The sequence below is a fragment of the Crinia signifera genome, chromosome 2 (genome assembly GCF_055691185.1).
Source record: "Crinia signifera chromosome 2, ASM5569118v1, whole genome shotgun sequence".
Taxonomy (NCBI): Eukaryota; Metazoa; Chordata; class Amphibia; order Anura; family Myobatrachidae; genus Crinia; species Crinia signifera.
Genome location: NC_139218.1, coordinates 277,762,433 through 277,780,610, shown reverse-complemented (window position 1 = coordinate 277,780,610; position 18,178 = coordinate 277,762,433). Strand labels below are relative to the sequence as shown.

Here is an 18,178-nt window from a genome sequence, read left to right as displayed (position 1 = left end):
CCTGTCACCCCGGATTGTTTGTACACACTGCAGTAATGTAAATAAAGGATGGTACAAACAGTGTTCTGTACTTCACTAGTATGCATGGTCTCGCTATTCAAATTGCCAGTACAATACTGAGCGATATTTCCGAAATTCCAGTCCGATCCACCCGAACGAATGACATGATGCTCAGTGTGTATCTAGATTTACTTGTCCTGTTCCCTTTTTACTTAGTTGACCATTGTTCTTTGAGTTTAAAGGCTGACAAATTGTCAATCTGTATATGATATGCAGACCATTCATTTGCAGATTTTATAATACTTAGCACTTTCAATTTAAAGATATATGCCTATGTTATTATAAGGACCAACATCTGGTTCAATAAAACTTGCCATGTTGAAACTGAAATGTTATATATTAAAATACAAAACTTAATTGAACAGTAAAATATTTGGGTCTATGTAAACAGGGAGGAAAAATTGGTTCTACTTGTATATCCATCTGTTCCTTTGTCTCCACCTCCACAACTGCACAGTAATTATATAAATAATACCATGTGATCTCAGCATTACTGCCTTCACTTTTTTTTTTTTGCAGTTTATTCTTGGAATATGTGTTTGCAGATAGTGGTTGCAAATGTCAGATCAAAAATACTAGTAATTACACATGCTGTCCTTCTTATTTATTTATTTACAGTTTCTTATATAGCACAGCATATTCCGTTGAGCTTTACAGTTGGAAACAAAAGTGATTAAACAAACTGGGTGATTAAACAAACTGGGTGGATACAAACCGACATAGAGGTAGGAGGGCCCTGCTCGCAAGCTTACAATCTTCTTCTCCACTAACGAGTGTACAAAATTGACAAACTAGAGGTGATTATAAATCCACTATCATATTCTGTGCAGAATGTCAAAATTCAAAATACACCTGGAATAAGATCTAGCTACTTAATAAATGAATGGACTACAGCAGTGCAATTTTAGTGCTTGGCTCTGCCAGACACAATTTCCTAATGCGGAGCTTGTCAGCTTTTCCTTGGTATCAGCAGCAGAGTATGCAATGGTCTAGATCTTGTGGTTGCTTCCTGCTCTGCCTCACAACAGATTAGAATGTTAAGAATTAAGTGCCACGGTTATCTGACCTCACATCAGTGTCCACCTTATAAATTTGATCTTTACATTTTATTGACAGATGCAAATGACTTAAATCATCAATAGACATGAATTCACCACAGTAGCGCACACGTCCCTGTCCCTCGATAACCTCAATATCTATACCACTGTACTGTAGCAAGCACACTCTGCTTGGCTAAAATTATCAGTGTAAACAGTTGTGCCCTCAAAGTGACTGTTCCACTGATATAATCCCCGGCAAACAGGCTGATATAATCCTGAGCATAGTTATCATATGTGCTAAATCACATAAGGAAATTAATATGGTAAACTACAGAAGTAATTTGCAAGCGTCACAGTCCAAATAATTGGCTGTATCACAATGAATATTTTCCACAGACAGTTGGCTGGACACGACTGTGGGTAGTTGATTTTTTCACGATCTATAAATACTGCATGAAATGGGAGCAGCTGGCACAAATTCCCATCATGTCGTTGCTGCACCATTAACGATTGCAAATCAAAGCAAGAATGGGGGTTGGGAGTTACAGGTGCCTGGAATCTGTCTGTCCACCAAGGAATAACGAATGAGCTGCTTAAAATGCAAAGAAAGCTCATTTAAGCCTTGCACAATTTTACATTTTATTAACCCTAAACAAAATCAATAAAATCAACCCAAAATTAACCCTAAATCATAATTTCAATTATATATATATATCAATCGTAAAGAGATTTGTGTGTGTACAGTGTATGTATATATATATATATATATATATATATATATATATATTCACAGTGTCCCTTGTAGAGAAACCGGCACCAGTCCAAGTAAATTCAATCCAATTTAATCTTTTTCAAAAGATATCATATCCTCATAGCAACGAGGTAGTAGTAGACACCCAACAGGCTATACATTACATGATACGCCAGACAAGAAACATCATCCTCGACGGCCGTTTCGGTGCTATGCAGCACCTTCATCAATGACCCCTCTTGATGAAGGTGCTGCATAGCACCGAAACGGCCGTCGAGGATGATGTTTCTTGTCTGGCGTATCATGTAATGTATAGCCTGTTGGGTGTCTACTACTACCTCGTTGCTATGAGGATATGATATCTTTTGAAAAAGATTAAATTGGATTGAATTTACTTGGACTGGTGCCGGTTTCTCTACAAGGGACACTGTGAATATCTTATTGGTTTACCGTGCACAGTCAAAATCACCATTTGTGGAGTGTTGTGCGATTTACATCTGCTACTATATATATATATATATATATATATATATATATATATATATATAGGGGTGGAGGCGGCGGCACACTCCCAGCAAGCAACGTGGAGAAAATAATGTTATTGGCACCTTGATAAAGTGGCAACCCTGGCCACGAAACGTTGGTTACATATGCCTACCGCGTGAGTCATTTCTTGCACCGAGTGCCGCCGTCCTCCCTACACTCTATATATATATATATACACACATACATATATACACACACATATATATATGTATATAGTATATATAAAGTATGTAGAGTAGATTGGTACTTGTGGAGTATCACGGCTCCCATCGTATGGCATCGTATGCCATATGTAGTGGCATACGATGCGATGCGATGCTTTACCGATTTTTGAGCATTTTTGCTCAAACATCGTATGCCATCGCATGGCATCGTATGCCATATGTAGTGGCATACGATGGCATACGATGCGATACGATGTTTTACCGATTTTTGAGCATTTTAGCTCAAAAATCGTATGCGATCGCATCGGATGCCATACGATGGCATCCGATGCGATGCGATGGCACCCGATTTTGCACTGAAATGCATCAGAATGCATTGAAATGTGTATTAAAGTAGTGAAATGCCCCCAAATGCCATTTTTCATAGTGCACCACCCCCACTATCAACGTCAACCCGAAGCGTGGCGAGCGCAGCGAGCCCGCGAGGGGCGGCGGTACGCGTCCTACGACCTTTTCATACCCCCACTATCCACGTCGGCGTGGAGTTGAGAATAGAATAGTGTGGCGAGCGGATACCTGTGAAGCCCGCGAGGGGACGCGTATAGCTGTGAAGGTATCCGCGTCCCCTCGCCTCGCTGCGCTCGCCACACTATTCTATTCTATTCTTAACTCCATGCCGACGTGGATAGTGGGGGTATGAAAAGGTCGTAGGACGCGTACCACCGCCCCTCGCGGGCTCGCTGCGCTCGCCCTGCTTCGGGTTGACGTTGATAGTGGGGGTGGTGCACTATGAAAAATGGCATTTGGGGGCATTTTACAAGTTTAATACACATTTCAATGCATTCTGATGCATTTCAATGCAAAATCGGGTGCGATCGCATCGCATTGCATGCGATGCGATGCGATTTTTAGCATACGATCTGCATACGATGCAGGTCGTGGGAGCCGTGATACTCCACAAGTACCAGTAGATTTGAAAAAGCAGCACTCCGTCCGATACAAACATGAATTTTATTCATAGAAAAAAGAGGGTCGGTGAATGGTTATCTGGTGGCACAAGTAATGATGCTCTAAATCAACTATATAAAAGTGTACAGGAAAAAAATATATTAATTTTAATGATAGTGGTGGGTCCTTCGATGAAATAAAGATCCTTTAGTGGAAAATTTCTGTGGTAGGTGTGTTGATTTTGTAGTCGATATTCCAATGTGAGAGATTATTCCTTGTGCTCCAATGTGGTGGTGTTCACTCGATATATGTGAGAAAAAGTAAGAAGAAATCGGGTGGATTTAAGATCTCAACCTAACCATAATGAAGACAACATGACTGAAGAATACCCTTCATCTGACATGTATGTTGATCCTGATAATGGTGAACAAACCATGATTCTATAAAGGTCTAACATGGTCAATGAAACACAGACTGTGTATGAAAGACCCAAAAGGGAAATACGCAGACCTGAGAGACTCATAGAAATGTTTTAGATGATGTTCTTAATACAGGCATGTCCAAAGTCAGGCCCGGGGGCCAATTGCGGCCCGTGCTGTCATTTCAAGCGCCCCATAGTCTCCAGCTGGAAGCAGGCAGAGCATCAGATGTGGGAAGCACAGCAAAGGACACTAAAGGTGGGGCCTGGGCGAGCGCGCCTTTATTTCCACAGAATACCTGGCTACTGTATATCTGCTGACCATATCAGTTTTTAAGGCCTAACAAATTTAGGTTGTTTATTTACCTATTTTATTATTCTTATTGTTTTATAATAAATGCTTTTGCAAGAAATGTTTTTCTTCTAATTAACACTCTTTAGTAATTGGTCAATCTTTACAGACATTGAGTCCGCTTGTGAACTGATGATCATTGCTATTAAAATACACGCTACAAAAACACAATTGGATTCAAGGATATTTGATCGAATTTATGGTGTTTTGGTTTTGCGGTATAAAAAAAAAATAAAAGTAGTTTTTTTTATTGGCTCGAGGTATTAAGATGCTCTCATTTAATAGAAAACATAGCCCTATTGCATGCATATTTGAATCTACAGGAACATTTTTGAATGTGAGCTTTGAAAATCTTAGAGTATCCCCACCTCTGTATATACTGTAATGGTGCCCATACACGCTGCAATAGCAGCATGCGTACCGATGCGATGGGATGCCCGCGGGATTGGGCATCCCATCACACAGTACAAAAGGTACTTTTTGTACTGCTTTCAGATCGCATCAAAACGCATGTCGTGCGATGCAATCTAGCCCAAAACGCATGCGATTCTTGCAGCGTGTATGGGCACCTTAAGTGATCAGCCACTGCCAATTGACAGTTGAGTAGTACATGTTGTCTATTGTACTTTTATTGAAATATTATTCCCTATTATATTCAGAAATGAGATGCCAAAATGACTTTACACGGCCAATTTTTCATTAACCACAAATATATCTTCATTACTACTTAAAAAAAATGGTTCAAACTAAGGGGGGTATTCAATGTCAGGGGTACGGCTGTCGAGCAAGCTCGACAGCCGTACCCCTGTCCCGTTCTCGCTTACCTCGACTGGAGCTCGGCGGTCAGGATTCAATGTCCCGGCCGCCGAGTGGCGAGAAGGGGGCGTGGCCGCGAGTTGAGGGCGGAAATAGACAAGCTCCGGCCAGGAGCTCGCCTATTTCCGGCTTTTCTTGGCAGAACGAGCCAGACAGCTTGTGATGTCGGGCTTGTTCTGCGGAGAAACCCTGTTCAATGCTGTCGGGGAAGACAGCATTGAATAGGGCCCCGCAGCCATCTCCCCCGTCAGGAGATGGCTGCGGGAGCACGACAGTGTTTGAATACCCCCTAAACCTCTGATACTTTTTATGTATTTCAGGTGGAAAAAGGTAAATGGACATTAATTTCTACATCATTCCCACCAGCACTGGTAAAACTGTTAAGTTTTTGTAAAGCTCAATATAATTTAGTATATGATTAGTATACTTATATTATACTTATCTTACGCTCCATTACTTTTTTTAATGATAACTGAAATAATATTATCTGCTAATATATGTTTTCTGTGTTGCACTAATGTGTAACTAAAATTTTAAAAATATATATATCATTTATAATGATAATCGGACAATCATTGGAGATGATTTAAATGTTCTGTGAAGTTGGTAACCTGTTCTTCTTGATTTATGCTCTTCAGCATCTGTCACCTGCCAACACAATAAACTGGGTAACAATCTTGTGACCAAACTATCATAGAGAATGGGAGAATGTTTTCCCCAAAGTAAACGGAATTACTCAAAAAACAGAACAGATTAAGATAGGCCCTTATGATTTTTCTGAAATGCTGCAAGTGCATACAGCTCACAGACAGATATTTTCAGTGTCTCATCTCTTTTCCCAGTTGGAAATTCTCATGGAGTCCTGGCAGAAATTTGGTGCTAGACTTTTCATTTCCTAGGTAATTGCATCAGAGGCAAATGTGTTGTGATCCTGTTTAAATGCAAATTATTAACATGGCTGCAGGCCTTAATTTAAAATACAAAGTGAATAGTAATGATCTTCCTTTTATTCACACATTTACCACATAAAAACAGCCCTTGCCAGAGTTACATAGATGAGGGCTAGGTAAGGAAACACTGAATTATTCTAAAGACAATAGGATGTTGCTACAACAATGTAAAAAGTAAAAGCCTTGGGCTGTTCTGTAATTTAGCAGGAAAGGTTTCCTAATGATAACCCAAGGAATTGGAAAGGTAAAGAAAGGTTAGTGAGCAATTCCTTCTACTGATACCTATTATACAATAACATACACATACTGCAGTTTGGAAACTGTTAAAATATGCAGCTATATTAGATACACACTTATATAATTTTACACTTGCATGGAATTTTCTCTCTGTCCTGTGACAGTAATTTGTACATGGCGGACATGGAAATGCTGTAGCTAAGACAAAACAGGTATAGTGTGAAATGATAACTCCTTAATGGGGTAACATATTGCTATTCAAAAACAGTCAAACAGTCAATTATAACCAGAAACAATGCAACAATTGACAATATTGTGTGAAGTGTTGGACAGCTCAAAGTAATTAAATATGAATGTATCTATCAAATATAACTACTTTACTTTACGCAGAGTGAAAGTTCTTTGGCAAAAATCAATAATGAAGGTTAATAGGAATATTCTGATTATGTATTAAAAGCTATTCCATGCCCTAGACCTATTTTACAATAATCAAAGATATTGCACACTCCAAAAACAGCACCAAAAGAATGACTATAAACAGCATACTTTCAGTATTAAACCTGTCTTCTGATTTCAGCATAAAAGTGTCAATCCATGGAATAGACATTAGGATTAGGGTCAAATTAAGACCCCTTCACAGGACTGCGAATTCACAGCCCTGATGACTATGGGAAGGCACTGTATACTGTGTTCCACTATCACCATCGATGTCAACAATTTATGGTGACCACACCGATGGGCCATCCCTAGTTTTGACTGTCATAACATAGAATACTTGGATACATACTGAAAGCTAAATCCACATAAATGAAATGTTTTGTGTGTGCAAGCATGGGATTTTCTATTTGTTTTCCATCTCCACTGGTGAGTATCAAATAGCAGAGGATCAATATACTACAGTAACACAAATGGCTGATATACTCTACAAGTAAAGTCCCCCATACATTAGGCTGACTCCTCAGGAGAGCTCACTAAGATTTGGTACTTGTGTCATTTTTTTAACATGTGATAAATCGGATGAGATTTATTGCATGTAAGCCTGGGGACCTGCAGACGGAGGGGGGGTTGCTGAGAGAGCTCACTCAGCCAATCAGCGACCACCCGGTCTTTTGAATAGGATTTTAAAATTCTCCCTTCTGCACCCCACTCTCCGCCCACCGCACCCCATTCCCCGCACCATATCAGGTGCGATACATTGCGGATGCTTAGCACCCGCGATGTGCCGCTGATGGCTGCACATAAGATTTATCATATATACACCTCTGACTCCGATCCGATGTGCATGGGACCGTGCATCGGATCCAATCGGGTGTGATATACTTGCGATTTGGGACGATTTTACCTGATTTCCCAGCTTGATCCACCGTAAACTGTAACCGTATATAGTGTAAAACTATATTTATTCTATGACAAAGTGAAATATAAAATCACAACAAAATAAAAAGATGCTCCCAGTAGCGTCCAGTCGTTGAGGTCCGATGCGTTTTGACCGCTACTTGGGTCTTTTTCAAGGATATCCTTGAAAAAAAACCAAGTAGCGGTCGAAACGCGTCGGAACTTCACCACAGGGAGCATCTCTTGCCGGGAACCTTTGCAGCCTATGTGACAGTTTCCAGGACTATCACCTTAGCCCTTTTGAGAACTATTCCATCTAGTTCTCCACTGATTCCGGTAATTGTTTCCTCTCACTGTTGACTCTATTCTTCACTACCTTGTTTTGTTGTGATTTTAGATTTGTCTTTGTCATAAAATAAATAGTGATACACTATATATGGTTTTACTCTCTTTTCATATATGTGAAATCGTCTCATGGATATATACCAGGGTATATAAGAACCCCAGTACTCCGACCCCTTGTTGTGGTAGTTTCAACGGAGAAGAGGAGACGCCTATCCCTTGAAAGGGACATATGGTATTATCTCCATCCTGGTTTAACACGGTGAAGGGTCTATACCACCTCTTTACACAACCCTGATCGCACACATTTGTATTTGAGAAGAGGAGTGTCACGGCCGGTACCTGTTCATCTCCGGCGGCGGGGTCTGCTAGCTGTCTGTCCGGGTGCAGGGTGGGGAGCGAGGCGTCCAGTTCTCCCGGGCACAACCATCTTCCTGGGGTCTCCAGTGTGCGCTCCCGGCGGGGGAACCAGCAGTAGGTGTTGGTCTCCAGGCCAGGTGCCGCCATGTTGTTGTAGTCGGCCAATAGCTCCGGTCCTCAATTCAGCTCCACCAATCAGGATCTGCCCAGGGGGATATAGCTGAGCTCTCTGGGGCATACAGATGCCAGTGCTTTGTTGTCAATCCCTTGGGATGAAGCTTCAACCTGTGCTCCAGTTTATGCTCTTTGGTGTTCCTGTTTCCCAGCGTTTGTTACCTGGAATCCTGCACCTGAATCCTGCATTCATTACCTGTTACCCAGCACCTGTTACCTGGAATTCTGCACTAGTATCCTGCACTCATTACTCTCAGTTCAGCACCTGTTACCCAGCACCTGTTACCTGGAATCCTGCACTTGTATCCTGCACTTATTCCCTGCAATTCAGCGCCTGTTACCTGGAATCCAGCACTTTTATCCAGCATTCATTACTTGACAGCCATCTGTACCTGCTGACAATCATCTACACCTGCTGTCAGCCATCTGTACCAGCTGCCAGTCATCAGTACCTGCTGACAGTCATCTACACCTGCTGTCAGCCATCTGTACCCACTGCCATTCATCAGTACCTGCTGACAGTCACCTACACCTGCTGCCAGCCATCTGTAACCACTGCCAGCCATCTGTATCTGCTGACAGTCATCTGCATCTGCTGCCAGCCATCTGTACCCATTGCCAGCCATCAGTACCTGCTGACAGTCATCTGCATCTGCTGCCAGCCATCAGTACCTGCTGTCAGTCATCTGTGCCTGCTAACAGTCATCTGGTAAAGGATCACAGATTTGTCTTCTTCTTCACGATCCGGTCCAGTCATCTGGTAAAGGTTCCCGGACTAATCATCCTTGTTGTCTATGGACTCTACCCCAATTGCCCAGTTGTCCTGCTGGGTTCCCTGCTCCACAGCTTCCATAGCTGGCCTTACCTTCCGGAGCTTCTTCTATGAGAAAGACTTATATCAATCTTGCTACTCTTCATTCTCCTCTAGACCGTGACACCCTACTCTCCGGCCTCAGTCAGATCCACAAGGTACCCCTAGTGTGACAAGGAGCCAATTATCCACTGACAGGAGAAAGCATTCGATGGTCGGCGACCATTGAATGATTACTCCTGCTAGCAGGGGCATGTTCTTGTACCGAGGGGATTCGGCGGCGGCAGGGGGGGGGGGGGGGTATAGGCGTTATTCAGGTGCGGGCAACTCAGGAACTTACCAAGCCATCCTAAATTATGGCCTAAATTCATCTTACTGAAAAAATCAATATACATTTTTGAGAACTTAAAAAAAAAAATGCAAATGTTTACCTTGGCATGAGTTGTGTCACCCCTTTGTTTCCTATTTATGAATGGGATATGCGTACATCTGTATATATGTATGCAAACAGAAACATGATGACTTTATAAAAGGGTTAAACTTAAGCTCAAATGTCTTCCTTACATTTTTCTTTGTTTCTATTTGTGTTTCCCACTTTCTCTTTCAAGTTCATCTCCATTCTCATCCAACTGTATTTTGTTTACACAGATGTCATCTCAAGGAGTGTTTATATAAAGCAGTCACTGGATGAGATTCATTCCAGGGTGTTCCTAACTGCAAGACAAGAGAGTTTTCCCCTCACTGGGAGGGAGGGCGGTCATAAATACGAATGCATTTTTTAATCATTCTTTGCTAATGACAAATGGTCATCGTATAAACCAGCATCCAAAACTTTGTCCTCATATAAACCCAACAGTTTCTATGTTTTTAAGGATTTTTTTTTTAATCGTGCATAGGTGGTTCAGTCTACTTGACAAAATAATTGTTATTCTACCAGTTTCCACAGATGAGATGTGGAGGGTGTGTGAGGACTAGATATGGAAAACACTGGTAGATTTTGGAGATAAATCCGGGGGCTCACAGAATTTATTTTATTCAGTCTGTTAATTTTTCTGAAAACCTGCTGCTTAAGACAGCTGCCCCAGATTCCCTCATTACAGAAACACCCCTGTCTGCAGCAATAGAGATTTTTGGGTTTGTTTTACTTTCATTCCTGTTTGGTGTAGCAATGTCAATCAGTGGAAATGTCTGAATGAGCCTTTAGCAACAGAACTTATTACTAGGGGTTAATAGGTGCTGGGCAGGGCCAGACTGGCCATCTGGCAAATGCCAGAAGGGCCTATGGCCTTGTGGGCTGATTTTCTGCCTAGTGCCGGGTGGCAGAATGACTTCATGACACGACCGCCATACCGCCATACCGCCCCCCTCCAGTCTGAGCAGCACAAACTAGCATACTTCTGCTGCCCCCGGAAAGCCATCAGAATCCCCCAGCACAGGTGTAGAACTGCCGGAGACATTTGCCGCCAGACTCCAGGCTTAAGCGTGCAACTGCTCCATTGTTCCCCACCTGAGTACAGCACACACAGCAGGAAGATATATCCGCAGAATGGGACTGTCACTGTCAGAGCACAGATGTCCCCCTTAAAGTTTTCCTATATACACCCCCGTCTGTCCGCCCCAGTGCCCGCGCACCGAAACATTTGATGTGTTGCCATTCTCTGCAGATCTCTGCCGCTCTCTGCAGCTTCACATCCTCCTGGCTCCCGGCACCGGCTCGGGCCGTGGCGGTGTTAAGGTGAGGACTGCTGGAGGGGAGGTCAAAATACCCCCACTGCTGTGCTGACCCTTCTTCAAGCATGTGAGGCATGGATGTGATCTGGGGTGGGTAGAAAAAAGGTCTCCATTAATCTCTCTCTCCCTCTCCCTCCCTCTCTCTCTCTCTCTCTCTCTCTCCCTCTCTCTCTCCCCCCCCTTTCTCTCTCTGTTTATGGACACAAGTTTTTCATTCCCATATCACACATAAGGATTCTGGCTGTTGAGATATTTTTAACCATCTAGCCATTTACTGTAATTTGTTTAGTTTAATTTCAATTTCTGTTTATATACTGTAACTACCTTGAAATGTTTTTATTTATATATATATATATATATATATATATATATATATATATATATATATATATATATATATATATATCTGTGTGTTCCCACTCGTCCTATTGGATTGTGTAATATTCTGTAATAAGCAGTACGGTGTGTTCCATAACGTGTCATGGGCATTACAGTGTGTTCCATAATGTGTAATGGGCATAAAGGATTGTGTCATAGTCTGTAATGGGCATCATGGTGTGTTCCATATTGAGTAATGGGCATCACGGTGCGTTCCATAATGTGTAATGAGCATAACGATGTGTTCCATAATATGTAATGGGCATAACAGATTGTGTCATAGTCTGTAATGGGCATCACAGTGTGTTCCATAAAGTGTAATGAGCATAATGGTGTGTTCCATAATGTGTAATGGGCATTACAGTGTGTTCCATAATGTGTAATGGGCATAATGGATTATGTAATATTCTGTAATGGGCAGTACGGTATGTTCCATAATGTGAAATGGGTAACGCCTCCTTTTCTGATGCCACCCCTCCTTTCCATGAGGCCACGCTTCATTTTTGGCACGTGCAAGGGTCCCGCCTCCTGCAGGTGGGCCTGTGTGCTGAAAAATGCCAGGGCCGATTTCTGGTCCCAGTCCGGCCCTGGTGCTGGGGTATCGGGTCAAAATAGAGGATAGGCAAAGTCACGGGTCACAAGAGTCTCAACTGGGGGGGGGGGTGTTGGGGGGTGTAAAATTATATGCTACCTGCCATTAAATCCAAGGTGTACAGTAGATTCATATTCAACTATTGAACCAAATTTGTTTCCAATGCTCACAGAAAACATTTTGTTGCCTCGGAAAATGTTGATTCAGCTTTTCCTGCAGCTCTTCTTTTTGCTGACTTCCTCTATTGGTCCCATATATATCCCATATATATAACCAGTTATTATGGTTACGATGGATAGTAAGATCATCCCTCACTTTAGACGAATGAAAAACGCTAGTATTGGAGTTCCTTCATCATCAGAGACAAGGCTACTTTTAATATTCAAAAATGATTCTTAGCATTCCATACAAAGTGGGGCAAATACATTACCAACTCAAATGCAGGCTAATATATGAAATTATTTATCCTAAAACAACTTACTTAATACATATTTGCCTACCTGTAGAGTCTCCTCTCCGGGAGGAGAGCAGACTCATTTGCAGATAAAAGAGCACCTTAAGGGACAACACTTCAACTCTGATGACGAGGTGAAAGCTGCCATTCGGCCCTGGTGTTGACAACAACCACCAGCTTTCTTCTCCGATGGATTTGCCCGATTCATCAAGCTTTGGCGCACATGCGTGGAAAGGGCTGGGGACTACAATGAAAATTGAATAGTGCATTACATAAAGGAGATATCATGTATACAAAAATTGTTCAAATGTGTTCCAAAATAAATAATTTATAGCCATGGAGGCAATACTTTTCAATCCAGCCTCGTACTATCCAACTCTTCAAAACAGGAGTTCAACACAACACTCACTTCATATAGTAATGGTGTGTCTCTCTGCAAGCCAGTAGCTTGCTCCCTAGGCAATTGAGAGACTTTGAGGTTTATTTACTAAGATGGGAGTTCTAATGAAGATGGGATGTTGCTATGGGCAACCAACCAGACTCTACTTATTAATTTAGCACCTTCTAGAAGATAATAGATAGACTCTGATCAGGCTTTTATGACATCCATGCAGGTGTAAGCACTGCTTAGCCTTCACTGAGGCTTTTTTTTTTTTAATTCATAGGACATACATATGGGGCCACTTACATTGTTGTTGCAAGTTTCTGGCGGATGGCGATCCGGCAGAAGGGGGCGTCCACTGCCGAGAATGGGGCGCACGAGCGTCTCAATGTGCAAGCTTCCCATTCTGTTGGACGGCGCAGGGTGGCGGACAGCACGATGGTAGCTGCTCAGATGAGAACAGCCCCAACTGTATATGCCTGGCCTCAAATCTTTTCTCAATTACACAGAATATTTTAATAATTTATTTTTATTTTATTTGTTTGTTTTTATGTCTACCTATATATATATATCTTTTATTTTTTTCAGATGTTCTTAGTTTACTTACTTTCATCTTCTTTAACCAATTGAAGCTGAAAATGTCAGCAACTATGTCGTATGTTGTAATCTGAAAACAAATCTGAAATATGCTGATTGATTATTAGTTTCTATGCGTGCTATTTTCTGTCATTGAATTGTCTTTTTGCTGCACAATTAATAGACTTAAAAAAATATATCAAACTGCATGAAACAGACACCTTTTATTCTTAAACACACAGATATACTTGAAAAGTGATACAGTGATGAGTGATCAGGGCCGGTGCAAGGCTTCTCGGCACCCTAGGCAAATGTTAAACCTACCACCCCCCCCCCCCATTCATTGGGTGTGAGGTTTCCATTGGGTCTGTGTTTGCATTTATTTTGATGAAGTTTATCCAGATCCTGTGACACCATGTTAATGTAGATCTTAACTTCTGGACAGATGTTGGCACTTGGGAAGAAAGTGGATTTTTTCTTACAGATCCGTCTGTTCATATCGTTGTCCTGAGTAGAACCTTCCTGGGCTAATTCGTTTAGTGCCCTTAGGGCTTCTATTTCCTGTGTTGACAGATCAGTGATGTCGTCTGTTCCCTCTTTTTTGTGATCTGGTGGCAAAGAATTTCTTCAAGAGGATTTTTCGTCCAAATAGTTGTAAATTGGTTTGTAGTTGGAATCTATCAAAGTTATTGTTACTTGAGAAGGTTAGGCCTCTTGTCAATACTGCTTCCTGTGTCTCAGTGAGGGTGTGGTTTGACAGGTTGATTATTTTTAGGGTTGATGTTTCTCCTCCTAGGTCCGGTTCCCCCGTACTGGGTAGCGGTCCCGAAGTGGGGATCCCCATCTTTCTTTTCCCCTTCTTCTTCTTTGCCCTCCTGATTTTCCTCTTCCTCTTTGGCCGTAGGCCCCACCCACTTGTTCTAAAAAATGGGTGCGGGGTAGTGGGTTCTCGCTTAATAGGGATCCGTTTCTTGAATGTTGTTGGGCAAGTTGTTCTTCCCCACTTGATGATTCTGCTTCCGAGGAGGATGGTGTGGTGTACCGACCTTCTCTCCTATTTCCCTCTTTGTTTGTTGAGTCCAGCGGAAGATGTTGCCTGTGTTGTAGTCTTTTTTATCACTTGAAAATTTGTTTCTCTTGCGTGTTATGATTTCCTGTTCATATTCGTCCAGATCTTTTTTAATTTTTTCAAAGTTGTTTTGGAATACAGAGTTTTGTTCCCACTGTTCCAGATTTTTTCTAGAGAGTTCTATTTTTTGTGCACATTCATCCAGAATGAGGTGGTTATGTTTGATCAGGATGTCCATTAGATCATGCGAACATTTTAGTAGGCATTTTTCCCAATCTTGTTTTAGAGTCTCAGTGCTCAGTTCAAAAGAGGGAAAGAGTTTTTATTACCGTCAAGTAATATTTTCGCTAACTGGATAAACAATCTGGGAACACGAAGGGGAGATTGTACAAAACCCTTTGTCAAATATTGTGTACCAATAATCTAAGTATCCAAACTTGTTATTTGCTTGTGTTTACTCATTATTTTTCTAACACGCTATTTATATGTATTTACTTATCAGTTCTTGAATAACTGAACACTTACTTATTGGTGCACTTAGCTATACAAAAAAGCACAACTCGTTTTAAGGCATACCTATTAAAAGTTACTTTTTCACTAATAACAATTAACAACAATTAAACAATAAAGAGTGCCCCAGAAAAGACATAGTCAGTCTTTTTTTCTTCCCTGCACCCAGGTGCAGGAATCCCCCCAAAATAGAGTTTTCCTGAACTTATTCTGGGAGCACCACCAACCCTGCGATTGACACCATATATGTCCCTAATGAATGTTATGTTGGTTTATATGAAATGATCCGAGACCAATTTCTCTGATTAAGTGCGGACTCACACCCAGTCTTGTATAGCTGCCTAAAGCTGCCTAATGGTAGAGCCGGCCCTGTGAGTGATAAACTACCAACCAGTTCCTGCTATTTTCCAAACACAGCCTGTAACATGCAGGGCTGCCATCAGAAATTGTGGGGCCGGGGACTGACAAAATAGACAGGGCCCCTCTTCCCTTTCTCAAACACCTGGAATGCCTGGTGAGACCTGTGTCTGCAGCACTGGCCGAACTACTCAACCTCTACATTTCTTTAAGGGAAAAGTGAGTTTTGTTTATGACAAATTATACTTTATAAACTCCCGTCCTGGGCCCCCTTTCTGTCTGGGCCCGGGACGGGAGTCCCCGCAGTCAACCTCTGATGGCTGCCTTGGTAACATGGCAGTTATTAGGAGCGGATTGGTTGGTACTTTATTAATGTGGACTTTGATGATTTTGGTGGGCTCGCTAAGCAGCGTATATGGGCATAGTGAGCCAACTAACGCCACGAATGCCGCTCCCCACAGCCACCTTCCTGGAGCATTGTGAATAGATGCTTTGCATAAACATCCATTTGCAAGGGAGTGTACGGGAGCAAAATCATTCAATGGTTGCTGACCATCGAATGACTGTGCCACCCGTTTGCAAATATAAGTTAGCCCAGAGTGACTTATATTTCTGAGCATCCACTCTGAGAATAGGGCAGGCAGCTGACGTCTTATGACAGTGATGGCTAACCTCGGCACTCCAGCTGTTGAGCTACACATCCCAGCATGCCCTGCATCCGTTTTAGCATGGCCAAATGGTAAAACTGTAGCAGGGCATGCTGGGATGTGTAGTTCAACAACTGGAGTGTCAAGGTTAGCCATCACTGTCCTATGATGTCAATCTCCCGCCCCTGGAAGACAGCTGCCCATCTGCATTTGCATGGGGACACCCAGCGGTTTCCTGTTTCTTTGGGACCCCATATAGATTGAGTTGCCTCAAAGATATAGAACCAAAAAGATTGAGTTGCCTCGCTAATATGAAATTATAAATAAAGGCACATGGATAAATTCACTCACACAAATGGTTTTAATAATACCCAAGGGTATATCTAATTTATTTTATAGAATACTATAATAATATAAAAAGTGTATAAATTCTAGGTGGCCACCTATAAAACAAAATATAACAAGGGATACAATAACTCAATAAGCATTAAAAATAAACCATACATAATTTTTAATGCTTATTGAGTTATTGTATCCCTTGTTATATTTTGTTTTTTTAGGTGGCCACCTAGAATTTATACACTTTTTATATTATTATTCTATAAAAAGTGCATTTATCCATGGTGCCTTTATTTATAATTTAATATTAGCGCAGCGACTCAATCTTTTTGGTTCTATATCTTTGTTCTATCTTTTCACCCGGGCATAAACTTTTTATGCTCAGGTGTAAGGTAGTCTTGTGTGCACATACTTATATATATTTTTGATTAATTAATATTAGCGCCTAAATTAACAATAGAATATAGTTGTTCTGTAAAAAAATCTTTGGGACCCCATGCCAATGCCCCCCTGCCCGCCTCCACCCCCCCCCCTTGTGTGAACGCCTCGTGATTCTGCAAATCGCAGAACTCATCTGCACAGCAGCCCTGCACGTACCATATGCACATGCGCAAAGTGCTAACATCGGTTTCCTGTGCAAATACGAATGCAAATCAGATTAGAGTGACCCCCTTTATTACATTTCAAGGCTAAGTACATCTGCCCAATATACGTTGAAAGGCCATTATGGGAACATTTAATTTCAGAAGAACATAGAATATTAGACACTTTGAAGGCCAACTATACTATATTATAAAATACTACTGTATTAGAAAACTTACCTGTGCAAATAATACATCACATGTGTATTATATAAAGAGAGCGTTCAAATGATTTTGTATAAAGTATTTACAGTGTATTTATAACTTCTTACTTATACTCAGTTTACAATAGATTAAACCATTTAAACGCTGTATGGGTATAAATGAGCCTCCCCCTATAATATTTCCTCTGTCATTCAAATGATTTATTGTAAAAATAAATACATTGGGATGGAAGATGACCTGTTAAATATTCTCTTCTAGAATATAGTAGAGACATGTCACATATCAGGCTGCAGAAACTGTTCAAAGGTTTTTATCCCTGGTCAGAAAAGCATAACTCACTCTTATGTATGAAGGCTATGCAAATGTATTGGTCTTTTTCTATCCACTAGTGATCTGTTTGACCAGAAACTTATGAGGAATTCAATATTTCATTGTTTAACTGTTTTCCTTTCAAATGCCTTGAAGATAAGGAGAGAGAGAGAGAGAGAGAGAGAGAGAGATAGAGAGAGAGAGAGAGAGAGAGAGAGAGAGAGAGAGAGAGATCATATGAACTTCAGTGAGCCAATAACACTAACCTTAAAATTCTAGATTCTGTGCTTATACAGTATGTGTGCATTATTTTATGCTTTATTAACTGTCATTACAGAGATAGGATTCTATATAAAAGATGTATTAAGTTTGGGGAGAGATTAAGTGTTGTACTTGCTCAAAGCAACCATTCATTGAAGATTGTGCTAAAGAAATGATAGAAGCTGATTGGCTGCTTTAGGAAACATTTTCACTGTATCTCTCTCCAGGCTTGATAATGGGATCTGGTAAGAATACTGGGTGGTCCAGATGCTGGGAATCTGAAAACCAAGGCCAGAATTCCGACACTGGTCAGAACAACAACGTCAATCACAATGACAATGCCGGAATCCCAAGTGTTGGTAGACAGATATTTGTGATATGCACATTGACACAATACTTATGGAAAATATCCTTTGGGCAGATGAGTTAAAACTGGAAGTTTTTGGCAAGTCATATCAGCTCT

General features: G+C 41.3%; 1 long non-coding RNA gene across 2 annotated transcripts; it reads right to left on the bottom strand.

Annotated features, from left to right (window-relative positions):
* Positions 1 to 6,082: 6,082 nt before the first annotated feature.
* LOC146057439 (uncharacterized) lies at positions 6,083 to 14,839 on the bottom strand. 2 transcript variants are annotated; one of them, XR_014469722.1, is made up of 3 exons: positions 12,506 to 14,839; positions 10,937 to 11,120; positions 6,083 to 10,045 (listed from the first exon to the last, which is right to left on the bottom strand). It is a non-coding gene; the product is annotated as an uncharacterized LOC146057439 (long non-coding RNA). The 2 variants fall into 2 exon arrangements; XR_014469721.1 differs by having other exon boundaries at positions 6,083 to 11,120.
* Positions 14,840 to 18,178: the final 3,339 nt, after the last annotated feature.